This window comes from Cyprinus carpio, unplaced genomic scaffold, assembly GCF_018340385.1.
Source record: "Cyprinus carpio isolate SPL01 unplaced genomic scaffold, ASM1834038v1 S000000001, whole genome shotgun sequence".
NCBI classification, from domain to species: domain Eukaryota; kingdom Metazoa; phylum Chordata; class Actinopteri; order Cypriniformes; family Cyprinidae; genus Cyprinus; species Cyprinus carpio.
Window position 1 is genome coordinate 1482492 of NW_024872754.1, and position 19039 is coordinate 1501530.

A 19039-nucleotide genomic window follows, 5' to 3' on the forward strand; every position below is an offset into this window, starting at 1 on the left:
GCGAGTCCCGTGCGCTGTGAAGCGGGAGCAGCTGACCTTCTTTTACTGTCTATGCAGCTGACGGAAGATTCCGTTTGGTCTTAAAGCCTTCCTCAAACGCCTACGTTCACAAATAACAATGATTTTTGCAAAAATAATGATTAATTATCAATTGATAAGATAAGTTTATTAAGCTAAATCGTGCAGGTTTAATTTATTCGTTTCTCGTTTTAATTAGGCCTAAATAATGGAAGCGAAATTATACAGTCCCTCACGTTTTACTAAAATAAAGAAAATAATTTTATAAAACACGCAAGCCTAGCTCACAATAGTCTACCTCTCTTAATGCTCCGATGCAAAGTAAACCAAAATTTCTTTTGAATAATATAACACACAATTTATATTATATAAATAATACTGCACACTGTTTAAATGTGTCAAATCTAAAATATGGTGTAGAGAAAATATAAGCACAGGCTCATAGGCTTGACATTTATCCTGCTTGAATTCGTTCTAAGAAACGCACATATCTTCATAAGGACTAAACTTTCACACTGGAATATTAAATCTTCAACTAGCCTAAATTTTTCTTCCCTTTGATTTCCCCCGACTGCAGTCAAATAACACATCGTTGAGGCAAAGCTTACGTCTTATATTCGCAAAATGTGCTTTGACGCTTGTTTGAAACTTGTGTTAAAGCCCACTCAGCGTCAAAAGCTGCAAATGCACTTTTTGCAGACGCCGCGGCGGCGGTACAAGCTGCGGTAGCACCAACGTTTTGGATGTACCCCCTACTGTATATAAATAAATACATTTTAAATAAATTTATGCATTTAGCAGACGCTTTTATGCCAACGCGACTTACGTGCATTCCGCAACTGGCATACATTTCTACCTAACATAATTATCAATATATAAAGTATATTATATTATTATTTATGTAAGTAGAATATTATACACTAAAATATATATATAATATAATATCTAGTGGTATTATAGTTATTATATCCAAGTTGTCTGTCTGGAACACAGCATTAGGTTAACGTCAATAAACGATCGTGGTACTAGGTTTACGACCATTCTATAGGTGACATTTCGCACTTGACAAAACGGATAGAACTCCTAGAGTAACACTTAAGTGCAGTTCAGTCACTTTATTAGCCACTCTACCTGCATTGCTTTTATTTGCATTGTTGGGAAACACTGACGTGAAACAATAACGAACGATCGTAAAATTACTCGTAAAATTGCTCTTAACGCTAAGATCAATCGGTTATCGGGAAACCCCCGGCCCATATTGTTTCATGAATTGGCTTTTAAATACTCCCATCACAGAACGGTTTTCTGATTTTCAATGGCACTTCGTTCCCAAACACATGCCTTTTACAGATGGATTTAGTTGACTGGAAGCTAGATGTCGACCGATTATCGGTTTTGGCCGATTAATCGGCACTGATAGTTGATTGCTGGAACAATTCATGCAGATCCAAGCAAAAATCCATGCAGATCGTTTTCCGGATGCATCCGTTGTGAGTGGCTGAGAAGGGGTCTTTTTTATCATTTTTACGTGTGAGAGCGGCCACTAGTGGTTGAAATCAATGACCGCACGTGCTTAGTTGTTAAACACCTGATGCTGCAACGAATGAACAGAGCAAATAAACTTTCGACCCGGATTACATGCAGCTGACAGAAAAATCGCATGAGCTGCCGCCACAAGAGCGCCATTCACATAGTTTGCCAATAAGATTCCATTACATGCACCCCGATCATTGTTTAATGTATCATACATGACTGTGTTATATATTGACGCATTTTCATCGTTTTTCCTTTCTGTGGACTCTAATAAAGTCTGTATGTTCAATTATTAGAGCTATAATAAGTCGCTCGTTCCGTTTGTGGTTTTTTACAACCAGAACTCAAACGTATTATGCCTCCATTGTTCATTCTTGAAGTAAACTTGTGTCTGTTTGGTGAAAATAAACAGTTAAGACCGACTGCCAGCTTGAGTGAACGCGACGCCTGCCCGTAGTGTGTGGATACTGGGTGCGTTCTCCTCGACTCAGCGCTGACTCTTTTATTTTTGATTAGAGAATCAAGTGTTCAAGAATAGAGCAGTGTAAAGTGTGAGAGTATACATTGTGATGGTATAATAGTAGGTGCCCTGTGATTTCCGTGATGTGGAAAACACGACGGAATCCAGTCATAAAAACAGAATTCACAGTTTAACGTGGAATGTCACAGAATTGGTCAAATTTCTGAATGAATTAATCAAAAGTAGGTCATTACCTTCAAATCAAATCGCGATACTGGACTAGTATACTGTAACTATTAAGCATTAAAAGTTGATTTAAAATATGAATCCTGCATGTTTCATGCGTAGACTCTAATGAATGGCGCAGATGCGGGGTTTCATTTATTTACTGAAGCGCGTGTGACGCCGCCTCGGTGATTTCAGCGTTTGTTATCTGCTCTCGTAAATGATGGACGTAAAACACATATGAACAACATCATCCAGAAACAATTAAAAACAGATCCAGAAAAAAATCAAACGAAAATAAACGGAATTGGAACAAAAAATGGTGAAACATATAAAAAAAAAAAAAAAAACTTATTTTGTGGTAATTTTCAACATTTACTATTACTATTATTTTTACTTTTTATTATTCTTACTTACAAACTATTATAATTCAGTTACTGGTGTTTTTTGTTTTTTTTTTTTGTAAATAAAGCACTATTCTTAGTTTTTGTTCAGTATCCATTTTAAAAACTATCGGTTAATTAATCAGGTATCGGCCAGTGTGGTCCAACCTAGCTATCGGTAGCGCTTAAAAATCCACTATCAGTCACCTCTAACTGGAAGCACCCCCGAAAGGAATTTCTGAACATGAGAGGAGCACTGGTAATATGTCTTGTATGCTAGCCTTATTGCATAGATCTAGAAATCACTCCGTCGATGGACCCCTCCTGGTCAAACAAATAGCTGGGAGAGAAGAAATACTATGGAAACAGGTATTGAAGCATGTTGTGGCAGTGCTAAATGTTTAGGCGAAAGAAGACTGCAATTCAGGGGGGAGGACAAGCTCCCTTGGTTCGCCTCACAATGGAAACTATCTAGGAATTTTAGAGCTAATTTTCTCAGTTTGACCCATTTCTATTAGAGCATATTAAAACACACGGCCAGAAAGGACGGGGGAAGCGTAGCTTTACTTGTCATCACGGTATATGTGAGGAGTTTATTGACGTAATGGTGAGAAAAAACAAAACAAGTAATGCGCTTATGAATTAAAAAGATGCCAGATATTTTTCAGTCATCATTGATTCAAAAGAAACGCCAGATTTGTCCCCACACAGACCAGTTAACGTTCATCTTCCGATTTGTCAATGAGAAAGGTGATGGAACTATTCATAGGTTTCCAGCCCATTTCAGGTCCACACACGGGTGAGAGTTTTGTGTGCTTGCGTCATTAAAATGGTAAAGATTACCTTGGCTTTTGGACATATTAAAAAAATTGTAGAGGCCAACGTATGATTAACGTATGTCTGGCAGGCAATGTTCCCTGAAGCTGCGCGCCGCTGGCAGCGCGCAGGCGACGCAGAAGAAATAAATGTGCCGCGCACACGCGCTTAATGAGTTGGGAAAGCCATTTGCGAAAGCGAATGAATTGCAATGCTCGGATAAACCGCTACAGAGTTGATATCACGATAGAGTTAGGAACCGGTGAATGTGGTTAGTTTCATAGAAAAGGAATGTGCGGCAAATGAGTCGCTGGGTAGAAACCGAATATTTAATGGTTGCATACACGAAATAGCTCAAATCGTGCGCCGACGCAAGACGCAATGACGTGAAATAAAACGTCATCATGTATTAAAGAAGAGGCGGCTTGATTAAGTGCTGGAAATAGCTGATGATGGGCAACAGAACGGTAACAAAACCCAGAGACAGTTTACAGTCACACACAGGTGTAGTTTACATAGCTAATAGGAAGAATTGAGCGTTCACGGTTTTTTTTTTTTTTTTTATATTTAACTACAGATCTCAGTTTAAATGCTTCAGTTTTTATTCTATTCTATCAGTTTAAATGCTTCAGTTTCTATTCTATTGTATTCTATTCTATCAGTTTAAAATGCTTCAGTTTCTGTTCTATTCTGTTCTATTCTATTCTATCAGGTTTAAATGCTTCAGTTTGTTTTGATATTATATTATGTTAGGCCTATATTATAAACCTAATAAATAATTGACCTTGTTTTTTAATGGAGTCTCTGCTCATCAAGGTGATGTATTTATTTTATATCGAAAATACAGAAGAAAAAAACAGTAATATTGTGAAACATTATTGCAATTTCTAATATTGGTTTCCTGTTTTAATATACTTTAAAAAATATAATTTATTCCCGAGGAGCAAAGCTGAATTTTCAGCATCATTACTCCAGCCTTCAGTGTCATATTATCCTTCAGAAATCATTCTAATATGCTGATTTACTATCAGTGTTGAATCTGTTGTAATGCTTAATATTTTTACTTATTTTTATTTTATTTTTATTTTTGGAACATGTGATACTTTTTTCTTTGATTCTTAGATTAATAAAAAGTTAAAAAGAACAGCATTTATTCAAAATAGAAATCTTTTCTAAAAATGTCTTTATCACTTTTTATCCATTTAACATATTCTTGCTGAATAAAAGTATTAATTTCTTTAAAAAAAAGAAAACAATTACTGACCACAAACTTTTTAGTAGTGTATATTATAACACAAATGTTTTATTTTGTATAAACACTGTCCTTTTTAACTTTTTATTTATCCAAAGAATCCCAAAAAAAATCACAAGTCCCCAAAAAATATTAAACAGCACAACAGTTTCCAGCACTGATAAATAATCAGCATATTAGAATGATTTCTGAAGATCATGTGACACTGAAGACTGGAGTAATGATGGCTGAAAATTTGCTTTGCTTCATAGGAATAAATTATTATTTTAAAGTATATTAAGATAGAAAACTTTTATTTTAAATTGCAATAATATTTCACAGTATTATTTTGTGAAATAATATTCAGAAGTTTTATCAGGTAATCTAAAATGTACATCATTTAGTCACGGGTCAAATCAAATACAAATAGCACATTAAAGTTAAAAGTTACACACTTTTTTTTGTGTGCGCGCTGTACAGCTCTGGTATAACGATGTTTTTGCACAGGTGGCCGAAATGTCCGCCCAATAGAGAAAAAGTTTTGCTCAGCAGAAAAAAAAATTAGAGGGAACATTGCTGGCAGGTACAATGGACTGCAGGCCTCACTTAATACGGAGAAATCCGCTGATCCATTACATACCTTGTGCTGCTCACTCATTGAATTTAGTAGGTGTAAACAGTGTACACAGCAGCCCAGAAAAAGGTCATACAGTAGGCTACTGTAGTTTGTTACCAGTCATTGTATTCATTTTGTTCTGCCTCTACTCGCCGATGGGGAACAGTATTCGCAAAGAACAAACTTAAACACTTAAACCATTTGTCTGACACTCGGTGGAGCTCTAGGGCGGATTCAGCCAAATCTCTTTGTAAAAAGGACTGTAGTATAAGAGAGGAGGCCTTAAACAGTACAGCTGAAGATGAGGGCGACAAAAAAGGAAAACACACAATGAAGCATCGGGACTACGGGCAATGATGGACACAAAACTAGAAACTGCATTTATGTCGCCGTTTCTGGAATACTATACTTGATATTCTGAACGATTCCACGCGACGAGTGTATGTTCGCAAAAAAGTGATATGGACCTTCTGACAGCGGTGCGACTGTTTGTGTGTTTGTATCAGCTCAGCGCCAGCTATTTTAAACACTTTGAGAGGAGCGCTTTAAGTGTGCCTGGTGTATGACAGTCTTATAAGCATGAGGTACACCGAATCAAGAAAAGAAAAACTTTTGCTGACGAGACCACAGATGGTGATGTAGTGTCTTAGTGGAAGCTGGTCTTTGCGTTTCCACTGTCGGGCTTAAAGCGGGTGTGCTAGTTCGGTGCCAGGGCCAGTCGCGTTTCCACTGTCACTTCCGGGGCTTGATCGTGCCTCGTCGGGGCTTCCTCGGGGCCAACGGCCAGGGTTTTTTGGCCCGATGAAAACCTTGGGCCAAAGCGGGCCAGCTGGGGCTAGAGGAGTGGTTATGAACAAAGGCGGAGTTTCTCCGCGTCTGGAGAGTGTCAGCGCCGTTCATTTCAGAAAGATAACAGCTATAACATCATCATTAAAAACTTCTTAAAATAAGCTAAGCTCAAAAACTCACTTTTCATTCAGCAGCGAGTGGTTTGAAATAACGCGATCCGATGTGGATTATAATCACCATAAAAGGCAGAAATATTTATAAGCGATGTAAAAGAATATGCACGCTAGGTATAAACGTTACCATAAAAAACATGGTAAATGCAACCACTTGGAGAAATCAGACGTCAGCTTCTTATTCTCTATCACAATTGTGTATTTATTTAGTAACATATTTTATCTGTCATAAGTCTCGTCTCGAGAGTTTAGCTCCACGTAGCATGTCATCAAAATATAATAATGATTTTTATTCGGGAGCTTTTATAAAAATAGAGTTATTATCATTCATTCTAAATGTGACCGTATATAGGCTACTGTGGCTACAAATAAACAGAAACAGTCTCGACTGAATAAGCAGGCTATTTTCATAAGCGTTAAAAATAAATAAAATAGTAGAACATTTATTTCTGTGTGATTAATTTTGAGTCCTGATAAATTGATTCATTATGCTTAATGTATCACTTATTATAGTAAAACATTGATGCTTTTGAATTTGAATATTTAACAAAGCATGCAAACAAAAGGCCGCTGTTATCATGTTCGTTTTGTGATCGCGCTATGATGAGTTTTTATTGGCTATAAGATGCTTTTTTGATGGTCACCATTGTTGTGATGCTCACGCTGATTCTTGATGTCTGTGTGTCTAAATAAAAACTTATTTATTAGAGGTGGGCGGATCGATATTAAAATCGATAATATCGATACATAAGTTTCAGTTTCTCTCGTTTTGCAACCTGGCCGTGTTTGTCAAAATGCTGCTGCTGTCACAGAGCAGAGCAAGCTCTCAAGAGTGCTGCTCGTGCTCGACACTGCTCTTCTCTCTCTCTCCTGTGTTGTACCGTCACGTGACTCACCACTAGCGCTACCACCAGCAGTCAGGCACGCGCCGCTCAGCCGCGCATTTCTAACAGCAGTCAGTCAGAGGCGGAGAATGGCAGCAGAGAGAAAGAGGAGCATTTTTTTGTTAACATGCTACTTGAAAAGAGAATTTGTTTTTACATTTTTTATATTTGTGAAGTAATCATTTTGTAACTTTGTTTATTTAAAATAAAACAGAAGTAACCAAAAGTTGTTTCTGAACAAAAGCTTTTGTAGTACTGATTAATAACCCAAAATGCAAAATCACAAAAACAAATTAAAAGTCATGAAAATTCATTTAGATTTAGGTTGAAGACGCATCCACCTTAATTATTAAAAAGTATCGGTATTGGTATCGGTATCGGCGATACTGGCCCTGTATTTACTTGGTATCGGATCAATACCAAATCTAGCAGTATCGCACACCTCTATTATTTATTTATTATGTAGCTGCAACTTTTAAAAACATCTGTCTGATTAGGCCAAAATGCAAGGTCTTGTATTTTTCATTTAACTTATGTAATAAATAAAGACAATCCAACTCAAGTATTCAGACCCAAAACACAACCAACAACACATGTGCACATTTCCTCTGGTTTGTTTGTCTGTTATAACTCAGTTACCACAGCCATGCAAAACCTGTAGTTAACCACTGAAGGGTCAAGATCCCAACTAAAGCTAATACTGACCACTATAATGGTGACACACAAATTGTGATTGTAATCTTTGGTGATTCTGCTTGTTAAAATCAGGTGTCTTCAATAATAGTCAACCATCACTCAATCAAACACCTAATTATCTCATTAACTTCAACACTGCTTCAGTGTTACTTTTAACACTGTAAAACCCGACAAGTAACTTAACTCAAACCGTTTGAGTAAACAGATATCCTTAAAAACCTGTCAAGTTAGGTTTACTCAAACTGTTTGAGGAAACCGATTGCCTTAAACCATTTAAGTTTTAAAACTTAACAGTTACGGTTAATGTTAACTTATTTCATTTTAGTTTGTTGATATATGGTATACATTGCAATTAAATAATTAAGTGATTAATTGAGTGATAATTGAGTATTAGTGATGAACACCTGCTGTTAACAAACAGAATTACTGAAGAAAAGAGAGAAAGGAACTACAACTGACTTCAGACACAGCCTCACTAAAACCTGACAAGTTATGTTAACTCAAACCATTTGAGGAAACCAATTGCCTTAAACCATTTAAGTTTTAAAACTAATAGTTGTTACGTACTCTGAACTTAATTCAGTTGAGTTCACTGAAAGAAGATATACATTGCAATTAAATAATTAAGTGATTAATTGAGTGATAATTGTGAATTAGTGATGAACAGCTGCTGTTAACAAACAGAATTACTGAAGAAAAGAGAAGCACAAGAACTACAACTGACTTCAGACACAGCCTTAGATAAAATAAACTAAAATAAAATACATTAAATCTCTCAAGATCTGATTAAAAAACCCCACAAACAGCATCACCAGCTCCACTTATTAATAACCAGACTGACTTTATTTCTGTCAGACGTCTACAGAAGATCTTATTGAGAATGAACTAAGTTTTAGATGTTGATTTATGTTTTCATTTAAAGTAACCATGTTAGAGATCAGTGTTTGCTTTAGTTGGGCTCTTGACACTTGATTTTTGTCTTACTTTTTTCTTTGGCTGTTGTAACTCAAAAGCCCAGAGAAAATATCAGCAGGTGTTATACACATATTCACACTCTTAGAAGCTGCTTTTATCCAAAGCAACTTACAGTGCATTCAGGTTAGCATTTTTTTTTATCTAACCTGTACCTAGATGTTGGTTGTTATACTGTATATTGGTGATGATAATCATTGATTATTGAACTGTTTGGATGGAGTCTAATCTCTGATGAGATAAGTGTTGTGTAATTAGTTGGATTGATTACAGTAAAAGTGATTCTAAGAGCCAGTGGTTCTGTGATAATCAGTTAATATAAAGAACTTTCCAAACAGTTTGGTTTTCTATGGTGTCACTTAGTCACACACAGACATCAAATAATCAGCATATGAACCTCAACAATGGTGACCATAAAAAAAAAAAAATTAAAAAAAAAACAATGCAGCAGAGCATGCTGGGAGCCATGGATGAGTTTTGTACTACAATAGTACCCAGCATGCATTGCAGCATTTTTTTTTTTTTTGTAACCATTGTTGAGGTTCATATTCTGATTATTGATGTCTGTATGTGACTAGTTGACACCATAGAAGACCGAACTGTTTGGAAAATCCTTTATATTAACTGATTATGGAAGAACCACTGAGTTTTTGAATGGCTTTCATTGTAATCAACTGAACTAACTATAGACTGTTTAGACTCTGTTTAGACTCTGAACAGCTCCATAATTGATGATTATAATCACCAATATGCTGTATAACAACCAATACCTGATCATGTTTTCTCTGTTTTTTTTTGAGTTATAACAAACATGTTTCAAAAACACATGGTTACAACGTCCAAAAAAAAAAATAATCTAAGGCAGAAATCAAGGGTCAAGAGCCCAACTAAAGCAAACACTGATCTCTAACATGGTTACTTCAAATGAAACAATAAATCAACATCTAAACCTTAGTTAATTCTCAATAAGATCTTCTGATTTATTGGTTAAAATGATGCCACCATCATGGAGATCAGTTATGGAAGAAAAACACACACACAAATCCGAGTGGATTCGTAGTAAATGACGATTTGTACATTCAGACACTCGTACATTTTAAACATTTAAAGGTTTTTGTGCACAGTTGTATATCTACGAATTATGTTTTGCATTTGTGAAATGTATTTTATGAATATATATAATTTTATTTTGCGCATGTGAATTGCTTTTTGTGAATATATTTTTTTTTCACGCACGTGATTTTTTTTTTTTGTGTATGTGAATTAGGTTTCATGCATGTGAAATTGTCTACGCATGTGTGAATCGTTTTTTTTTGCGTGAATTAGATTTGAGACTAATCTGCTTCCATAATCAGTGTTTGATTTAGTTGGGCTCTTCACCACAAAGTAACTTGCTTTTGGGTAATTGAAGTTTGCAATTGTAGCAAATTTTTGTGCATTGCTGAATTAAAAGCTTGAGGTTGTAGTTTAGCTTAAACTTTCTGCTTTTAAATAGTTTGAATGCACATCATGAATGTGTCTCGCTTTGGTTTATTGATTGACATTCAGCTGTCACAGGATTGTGAAAAATAAGTCCTATTAAACAAATACCCCTGTAGTGATTAAATATTGGGGGGAAAGGACTGTATCAGCTCAGGCTTTTAGACATGAACACTTATCATACGATCCTCAACAGTGATGACAATAATTTTTCATACTGCAGTGCATGATGGGAGTTTTTACTATGGTGTTACCAAGCATGCATTGCAGCATAAAACATTTTGTTGATTATCGCCATTGTTGAGATTCATATGCTGGTTCTTGATGTCTGTGTGTGTCCAAATTGCACTGGAGTTCAAATATTTATATATATTACAGATGGTAGATTGCAAATTAATTCATTGTAAACATTAGAACAACACCTTCCTTATATGCTGTAGTTTCATAGAGTGGATTATTTAAAATGTACAAATATGAAAAAAAAAAAACAGTTATTTTGGATATAATCAGGCCAGCTGTAAAAGCATAGCTGTTCACTGCACAGCACTGATCTTTCTGCTTTCCCACAACACATACAGTATTACAGAGAGAGATCTAACACAGCAGTCAAGGGTCAAGAGCACAACTTAAGCAAACACTGATCTCCATTATGGTGGCATCATTTTAACCAATAAAACATTAACATCTGATCCTCTGTAATTCTCAATAACAGCATGTGTTCATCATTAATGCACAATCATCATTTAATTAGTCACTTAATTATCTCATTAACTTTAATGAGGACTTGGGATTTGACTTGAGACTCGTTTGTGACTTGGAAGGAATGACTTGGTTCCTCCTCTGGTGAAATCAGCTGCTGAGTTCATGGGTGGAGCAAAAATATGGCAGGACTTTTACTTTCTGACCCCTGGATTGTCCGCCTTTGGTTATGACTACATGTTCACATAAATTGATAGTGGTCTGCGCTTCGCTACAATAGGCTGCCACATTCTCCCCGCTTCAGGTCGCTCAGCGTTGCCAGACAGATTTTGATAGGTGGATACTATAATAAAACAGGCGGTGTTCCAAAGGACCAAAAGGCTCTGCCTTGGTACGGTTTGTGTCAAGCTATTCTTTAATCTGGCTGTTTGATGAAGAGAAAGAGATAAAATAGTAGAAATAAACCCATTAAAGGGGGGCTACAATGGTGTTTCATGCCATCATCAGGTGTATATATATATATATATATATATATATATATATATATATATCAGGTGTATATATATATATATATATATATATATATAGTATGCATTTAGAAGCTGCTTTTATTCAAAGCAACTTGCAGCAAGTACACCCGGCTGCAGCCTGCAGATCGAGGAGGGGCTGCATCTGGGGCGTGGCTGCATGTGTAGCCCCGCCCCATACCTACTCTGATTGGTTCGATCGTCTTTCATAGACATACACCAACTATGCACACATTTCCTATCATGTAAGACCTTTTATACAGTCTAGGACAGAGTATGTTGTTTAAAAAGCTAAAAACGCTGTGCAGTTTTACAAAGTCTTCATTATAAAGCACAGTTGTTTATTGTTAACTTGACTCACTATGTCTGATTTATTGAATCACGAGATGTTAGCTGCTGCAAGTTTAATCTTCTGGACCAGTCGAATTCACAAATGAATCACTGGGACATTCTAAAACATGCTTAACGTGAAAGTAAGTGGCTTAATGCATTAAAACTGTGTTTTAAAAAGAACAAACTCAGTAAACAAATTAGTAATAAAGTATTATATTCACAGACAAGCAGATATGAGCCCAGAATACGAACACAACACCTTTAATTACACATTAAGCATTTTCCTCCCATAACCTGCTTGTCTGTAAATAGAATGCTTTATTAAAATGTTTACTGAGTTTGGTCTTTTTAAAACACTGTTTTAATGCATAAAGCCACGTTAAGTGTAGAATACCCCGAATCATTTTCAGCTGATTGAAAATAATCGGCTCAATAATGGTCACAAAATGGGTATCGGAGAAGATACTAATTTAATATATTAATTTAATATAAATAGATTACACTTTATCAAGTTTATCTCAATATTTGACAGTGGCTGTGAGACAACTGCACTAAAATAAGAGCACGATGATCATAAAATTGCGTTCTTTTTACTATAGCAACAGATTACAGGTATGTCCTTTCATAATCATCACTGGACGGTAGAAATAAAAGTTTCTCGATTTCTTCACTTTAAAATAATGAGGAGCGGCATATTTTCCTGAAATAAAGGGGAGGAAAAGTCTATGCTATGCAATGTAGTAAAGAAAATTAAAGTTTCATAAAAATTAAAATGGCACACAGCAGATATATTAGACTATCGCGGTTTCATTTATCAACTGCCAATTATATGTAACAATAATTGTCTTGTCATGCTATATTAATTAAAACAATAATGATACATTCTTTTAATTTCCTTTTTCATACTCTGATGATATGAAATAATCAAATTTTCAAGAATTATTTAATTCATAATTCATTCTTCTATCTGAAGACCTGATCCTCCCTCTGTGGATAATCAACCCAATTAATTTATTAAATTTAGTGGGTTGTTAGTCTGTTAGCCTAAAGATTAGCTTAATTTAACAAAACAATAATTTCAGGGACATGGCGAGTTCCAGGCTAATGTTATTTTTTTTTCTTCTGTGCATTATAATGAAGGCTTTGTAAAACTGCACAGCGTTTTTAGCTTTTTAAACAACATACTCCGTCCTACAGCAACTACTCACAACTACACATTTCCTATCATGTATGTCTATGAAAGACGATCGAACCAATCAGAGTAGGTATGGGGCGGGGCTACACGTGCAGCCCAGAGCCAGATGCAGCCCCGCCTCGATCCGCAGGCTGCAGCCGGGTGCTTCTCACTTGCAGTGCCTTCAAACTAATGTTTTTTATCAACCTGTACCTAACTGTTGGTTGTTATGTTGTATATTGCTGTTGATAATCATTGAACTGTTCAGAATCTAATCTCTGATGAAATAGGTGTTGTGTTATTACTTGGCTTTATAGTAAAAGTGATTCTAAGAGCCAGTGGTTCTGTGATAATCAGTTAATATAAAGAACTTTCCAAACAGTTTGGTTTTCTATGGTGTCACTTAGTCACACACAGACATCAATAATCAGCATATGAACCTCAACAATGGTGACCATAAAAAAAAAATAATACAAAAATAATTCCAGCAGAGCATGCTGGGAGCCATGGATAAGTTTTGTACTACAATAGTACCCAGCATGCATTGCAACATGTTTTTTTTTTTATTTTTTTTATCGTCACCATTGTTGAGGTTCATATTCTAATTATTGATGTCTGTGTGTGACTGATTGCTACCATAGAAGAAAAATTGTATGTACAGAAAAAAGTTTGGAAAGTCATTTATATTAACTGATTATAACAGAACCACTGGTTCTTTGAATGGCTTTTGTTGTGTACTGAACTAATTCTACAATACCTATTTAGGTAGATTTTGGACTCTGAACAACTCTATAGCTGATAATTGTCATCACCAATATGCTGTATAACAACCAATACCTGATACTACTTTATCTGGGTTTTTGAGTTATAGCATGTTTCAAAAACACATGGTTAAAACAACCAGAGAAAAAATAAACTAAAACAGAAGTCAAGGGTCAAAAGCCCAACTAAAGCAAACACTGATCTCTAACATGGTTACTTCAAATGAAAACATAAATCAACATCTAAACCTTAGTTAATTCTCAATCAGATCTTCTGTAGACGTCTGACAGAAATAAAGTCAGTCTGGTTATTAATAAGTGGAGCTGGTGATGCTGTTTGTGGGGTTGTTCAATCAGATCTTGAGAGATTTAATGTATTTTATTTCAGTTGATTTCATCTAAGGCTGTGTCTGAAGTTAGAAGTTTGTGTAGTAGTTCTTATGTTTCTCTTTTCTTCAGTGATTCTGTTTGTTAACAGCAGCTGTTCATCACTAATGCTCAATCAGCACTTAGTTAATCACTTAATTACTCAATTGCAAAGTTTTAAAACTTACATAGTTTAAGTAAAGGCAATCTGTTTACTCAAACAGTTTGAGTTAAGTTACTTGTCGGGTTTTACAGTGTTTTCAGATTTTTTTGGATGTTTTTAAGAGTCAAGTGGGAGGTGATGCAGTGTTTGAATGATGTGAATGCATTATCGGTGTAATACAGTAATAGTATATCACAATATTGCTTTTGATTTTCAATAACAGACAGAGAAATAGCATTTTCAGCTTCACTAATCCAGTCTGGCAGTTAAAAACAGTGTGTAAAACAGTGCATTTTGTGTTACCTATTACAATAAGCATAATAAGCATCATTTAACACAATCTTTATTCCTTCACAGAAATGTCAAATCTTAGAGTCAAGTGGAGGAGTTGAGAAAGGAAAATGGAGGTGAAACAGTGTGTTTGAATGAGGTTAAATTCAGTTTGTACATCCTCAGTGTAATATATCACTACATTGCTTGTCTTTTCATAGCATTTTCAGCTTCACTGGTAGAATCAGGAAATATTGCAGATATTGGTCCTTTTACCACTGAAATCACAGTAACCTTCAGGAACGTCTTCACAAATATAGGAAACGACTACAACTACGACTACTCAGCAATCATACAGGAAACAGCTTACCTATTGTTATTTGCTTTAGGTATTTTCACAGCCCCACTGAAAGGAGCGTACGGTACATGTTCAAATTCTCTGTCTATGGTCATGGTAGTCATTCAAAACCATCAACTGACTCCATTGTGAAGAATGGACAGAAGGGTGGTTATAGCCCATGCTCGTCAAGATCAGTACGATGTAAACTCCTCAAAAGCAGTGGTGTTGATCCTGGAAGTTGGAGATGTCGTCTATGTGAGACTTTGGTCTGGCAGGAGTATATATGATAACGGGAATAATTACAACACTTTCAGCGGTCACCTGCTGTTTCCCTAATAGTAAGAGAATAGGAGATTTGCAGAATGTGGTTCCAGTAAAATTGAACCTTTAGCATATGATTTAAGATGGAAAAGCAGACTGTTAAAAAAAAAAAAAAATACATGGATGATGTGTCTTTCACTCTCTTCCATTGAAGAAAACTGAAGCTGCCAGTGTCACTAGATGGTGCTGACATTTTAACAGCTTAAAAATCCAAAATCCTCGATAAAACCCAAAATTAAAAAAAAAACACCATGTTTTTGTTCTTTATGAGAAGTGGTTTTATTTAATTTTAACATAAAGGCATGTTGTGTGTCACTGCAATTAAATCTGTGTCTACCATCTCCTCGATGTGCAGAGCGCATGCCCGAGCCCGCCGCTGAATGAGAGCCAGAGCCCGCCGTGACCGACGAGCCATTGCTGCACAGAGCGACAGAGCTGAGGATCGCCGCGGAGCCAGAAGCCAGAAGCCGTGACGTCAGACCAGGTGTGTGAGCCGGCAACACCGCCTGCCACGAGGGAGAAGGACACAGACAGGGTGAGCGCGGAGAGGAGCTCCGCCTCCTGCATCGCGGCTGAGGGTGAGCGGACTATGGAGTGCCAAAAGTGCCAAAATGAGGAGTATCTTATAGACTGGGAATCTGAACTGGAGGTTCAACTACCTCTTCTCCTCTCCTTTTCCCCGCGTGTGGAGTGTTGCCCAGAACATAACCATACCGCCAACACTAACTTTATGCAATATAATTGTCATAAATATACTTGACGAAAGTGGCCCTGATTGAAACTCAGTTAGCGCGCACTCAAAATGCACTTTTGCTGTATTTTCTTTTCCTCCTGTTTTAAATATTTCCCCAACAACCGTACAGTACAGTAATGATGTTAGATTGACGATGCTGTGAAGTCATGATATCATATGTATTATTATGGGCGCGTCAATTAATGATAGGTAGTCTTCATGTAATTTACAATTTTTGTCTGTAAAATCAAAAATTTAAAGGTGCCATAGAATGCATTGATACAATATTTTAAATTGTTCTCTGATGTCCCCAGAGTGTGTATGTGAATTTTTTTTCTCAGAATACCCCACAGATAATTTTTTATAGCTTGTTAAAATTGCCACTTTTAGGGTATGAGCCAAAATGCTCTGTTTTAAGTGTGTCCCCTTTAAATGAGAATGAGCTGGTGGTCCCGCCTCCCCTTCCAGTGTTGCCAAGTCCGAGGTTTTCCCGCATAATTGGGCTACTTTAACACTGCTGCCACGGGTTGCTTTTCACGTCCGCTGGAGGGTTTTGTTGCGAGAACCTGGCAACCCTGCTCCTTCTCAGAAGAGTGCAGAGCTTCAAAAGCTTATTCTCGCGGGCACACCGGTGTTACTGTGATCGTGTTACTGACCTCACACATTGCTTCCAAACTGACTATTCTCAATAAAAGCTGCAAATGGATCTAACGCCTTCTGATGTGTCAACACATATCTCAGAAATCAGATTTAAATCTCAATTAGGGATTAACTTTAAATTTACAGGCGAGGATATTTAAATGACATAGTGCACCTACACAGCAAAAAGTCCAGTGTTAAATTGACTCTCACAGAGTTAATTTCAACACTTTTTCAGAGTTTATATAGCTCCACACTCTCCGGAGTTAAATTAACACTTTCAAAGTAGTTAAATATTTAACACTATGCCAGAGTTCCTAATTTGACTTCAAAAAAAGGGTTAAAATAACACTAAAAGGGATACAGAAAAACAACACTGTTCAGAGTTTCATGTTTTAGGTGGTTAGAATTAGTTTTAATCTGTACGTTCTCAGAAGATCTACAAAATGTAAAATAAACTACAGGCACACAAAATAATTTCCATTAACCTGTTTATTTTAAATTCTCACTTGTAGTACAATTTGAAGTAGAATTAAAACATTACAAAAGAAGGTATGATATACAAACTTTCATCCGCAACACTGTATGAACTTTGAATATCAAATGGCTTATAAAATGTAATCTCTGACATTTTTATAATACACCTTTCCTCACTTCATAGTACTCTGAATGCATGAAGATGCTCATCAAAATTCTCTTTGAATAGTTTGTTTACCAACAGATAAATGTGATTGTCAACCAAAAGTACATCACTTATTTGGCAGAAGACTGGCATTTCATTTTCTATTGCACTGCACACCACAAGTCCAGCTCTATATTCTACACCATCAACTTTAACCCAACTGGTTGAGAAAACATCTTTTAATAGGAACATTTCAAGCATTTGAATGCTGACCACATTCTCATCCCCTATGGAAAATTATTTAATTGGCCCAAACTCATTATGTTTGAGGGTGAAGGTTTCCCAATGGCCAGGGTGAAGGTTTTTCAATGGCCATCTGATGCTTTTTAGCTAATAATTTTATGTTTTTGAAATTCTTAAAAAAATCTTTGAACATCTTATGTTTGGCTTCGAACCTCATTGACCACATATATAATAAGGGGCCAATTTTCCTTATAGAAGAGGGGTAATATATCATGTAATGATGTTTGGGAATCAATTTTTATGTGGATACAAGTACTTAAATAGTTTTTGGTGGTCAGCAATCAAGTGCTTCAAATACACTGTCAAGCCTGAAGTGAGACAAGGTGAAAACACAATGTTCATTATTTGAAGTAACATAAGCAACAAACTCCAGTGTTTGTGTCCTAGAGGAACAATGTCTCCTAACAAAAGTGGGAGATTTTTCACATTACATAATGTCTGAATGGAATTTAAACCAATGCTATTACCAGCACTATCCAAAATAACCTCTGTGGGATGATTTTTACGTTCTAAAAATCCATAATCAAAAGAATAAATCCTTGAAAGTAAATCCTATTCAGATATAAAGTTTTGTGTGAGATGTCCAAAAAGCAATTTGATTTCATATTGAACCACGCCCTCAAGAAGGTCATGCATTATATCAAATGAGTAGTTATTGCTAATATGAAAGTACTTCAGTGTTTTAATTGTGGAATTTTTTTTTCAAACCATACAGTGACCTCAACTGTGGGTTTTCCTGGAGAGACTTGCAATGTATTTCAAAGATTTCTTGTCCACGAAGGACCACCTTAGGATCATCCTCACTGTATACTGTTTGAGAATCATTCTTTTCAATTAAACAAAGGCGACAGAAATGATGGCTATTAAATGACTCATTAAAACCAAGAATTGAATGCATTCCTAGATTATCACCAGTGATTTGTGCGATGGTGCCGTATATCTGCTCATCTGAGAATGGGAGACTTAATCCTTGGCTTTCAATTATCTTTATATCATTTATCAGCGGTTCCAGTATAACATCAAAACCATACTTGCTTACATCTTGTGTGTAAAAAAAAAGTGCTAACAAATGAATGTTCATCAGAACCGAGTTGAATTTTGGGGGCAAGTTTCTTAAAGTAAAATAAAGACAGCCAATTTTGTGGATACTGCGTTTGGAGCCAAGGGGGTTAGCTGTTTCAAAATCATCATAGTATATGTGAATTTGTAATGCATGTCTCTTTGTTGTAAATAAAGGGTAGGATTTAAAATAACTTCCATTGCTTAAATCTGTAAAAGTGTCAGGGCTCTGATCTACAATCTATCCTTAGATCACAAATGTCTGGATTTCTGCACATGAATTTCAATGTTTCTAAAATTGGCACATATATAAAAGTATCATTCACTGGAACTTGGTCATAAGTACCAGATTTCTTATTCAATTTGTTGTCATACCGCACACCTAATGTTATCTCATTGGGCTCTACAACTCCCCATTTTTCTTTAAAGTATTTATTACGTTTCCATTCTGTAT

At 36.0% G+C, this 19039-nt stretch overlaps 1 pseudogene; it reads left to right on the forward strand.

Moving 5' to 3' along the window:
• The window catches only part of LOC122142535, a 25882-nt pseudogene extending 10437 nt beyond the window's left edge, over positions 1-15445 (forward strand).
• Positions 15446-19039: the final 3594 nt, after the last annotated feature.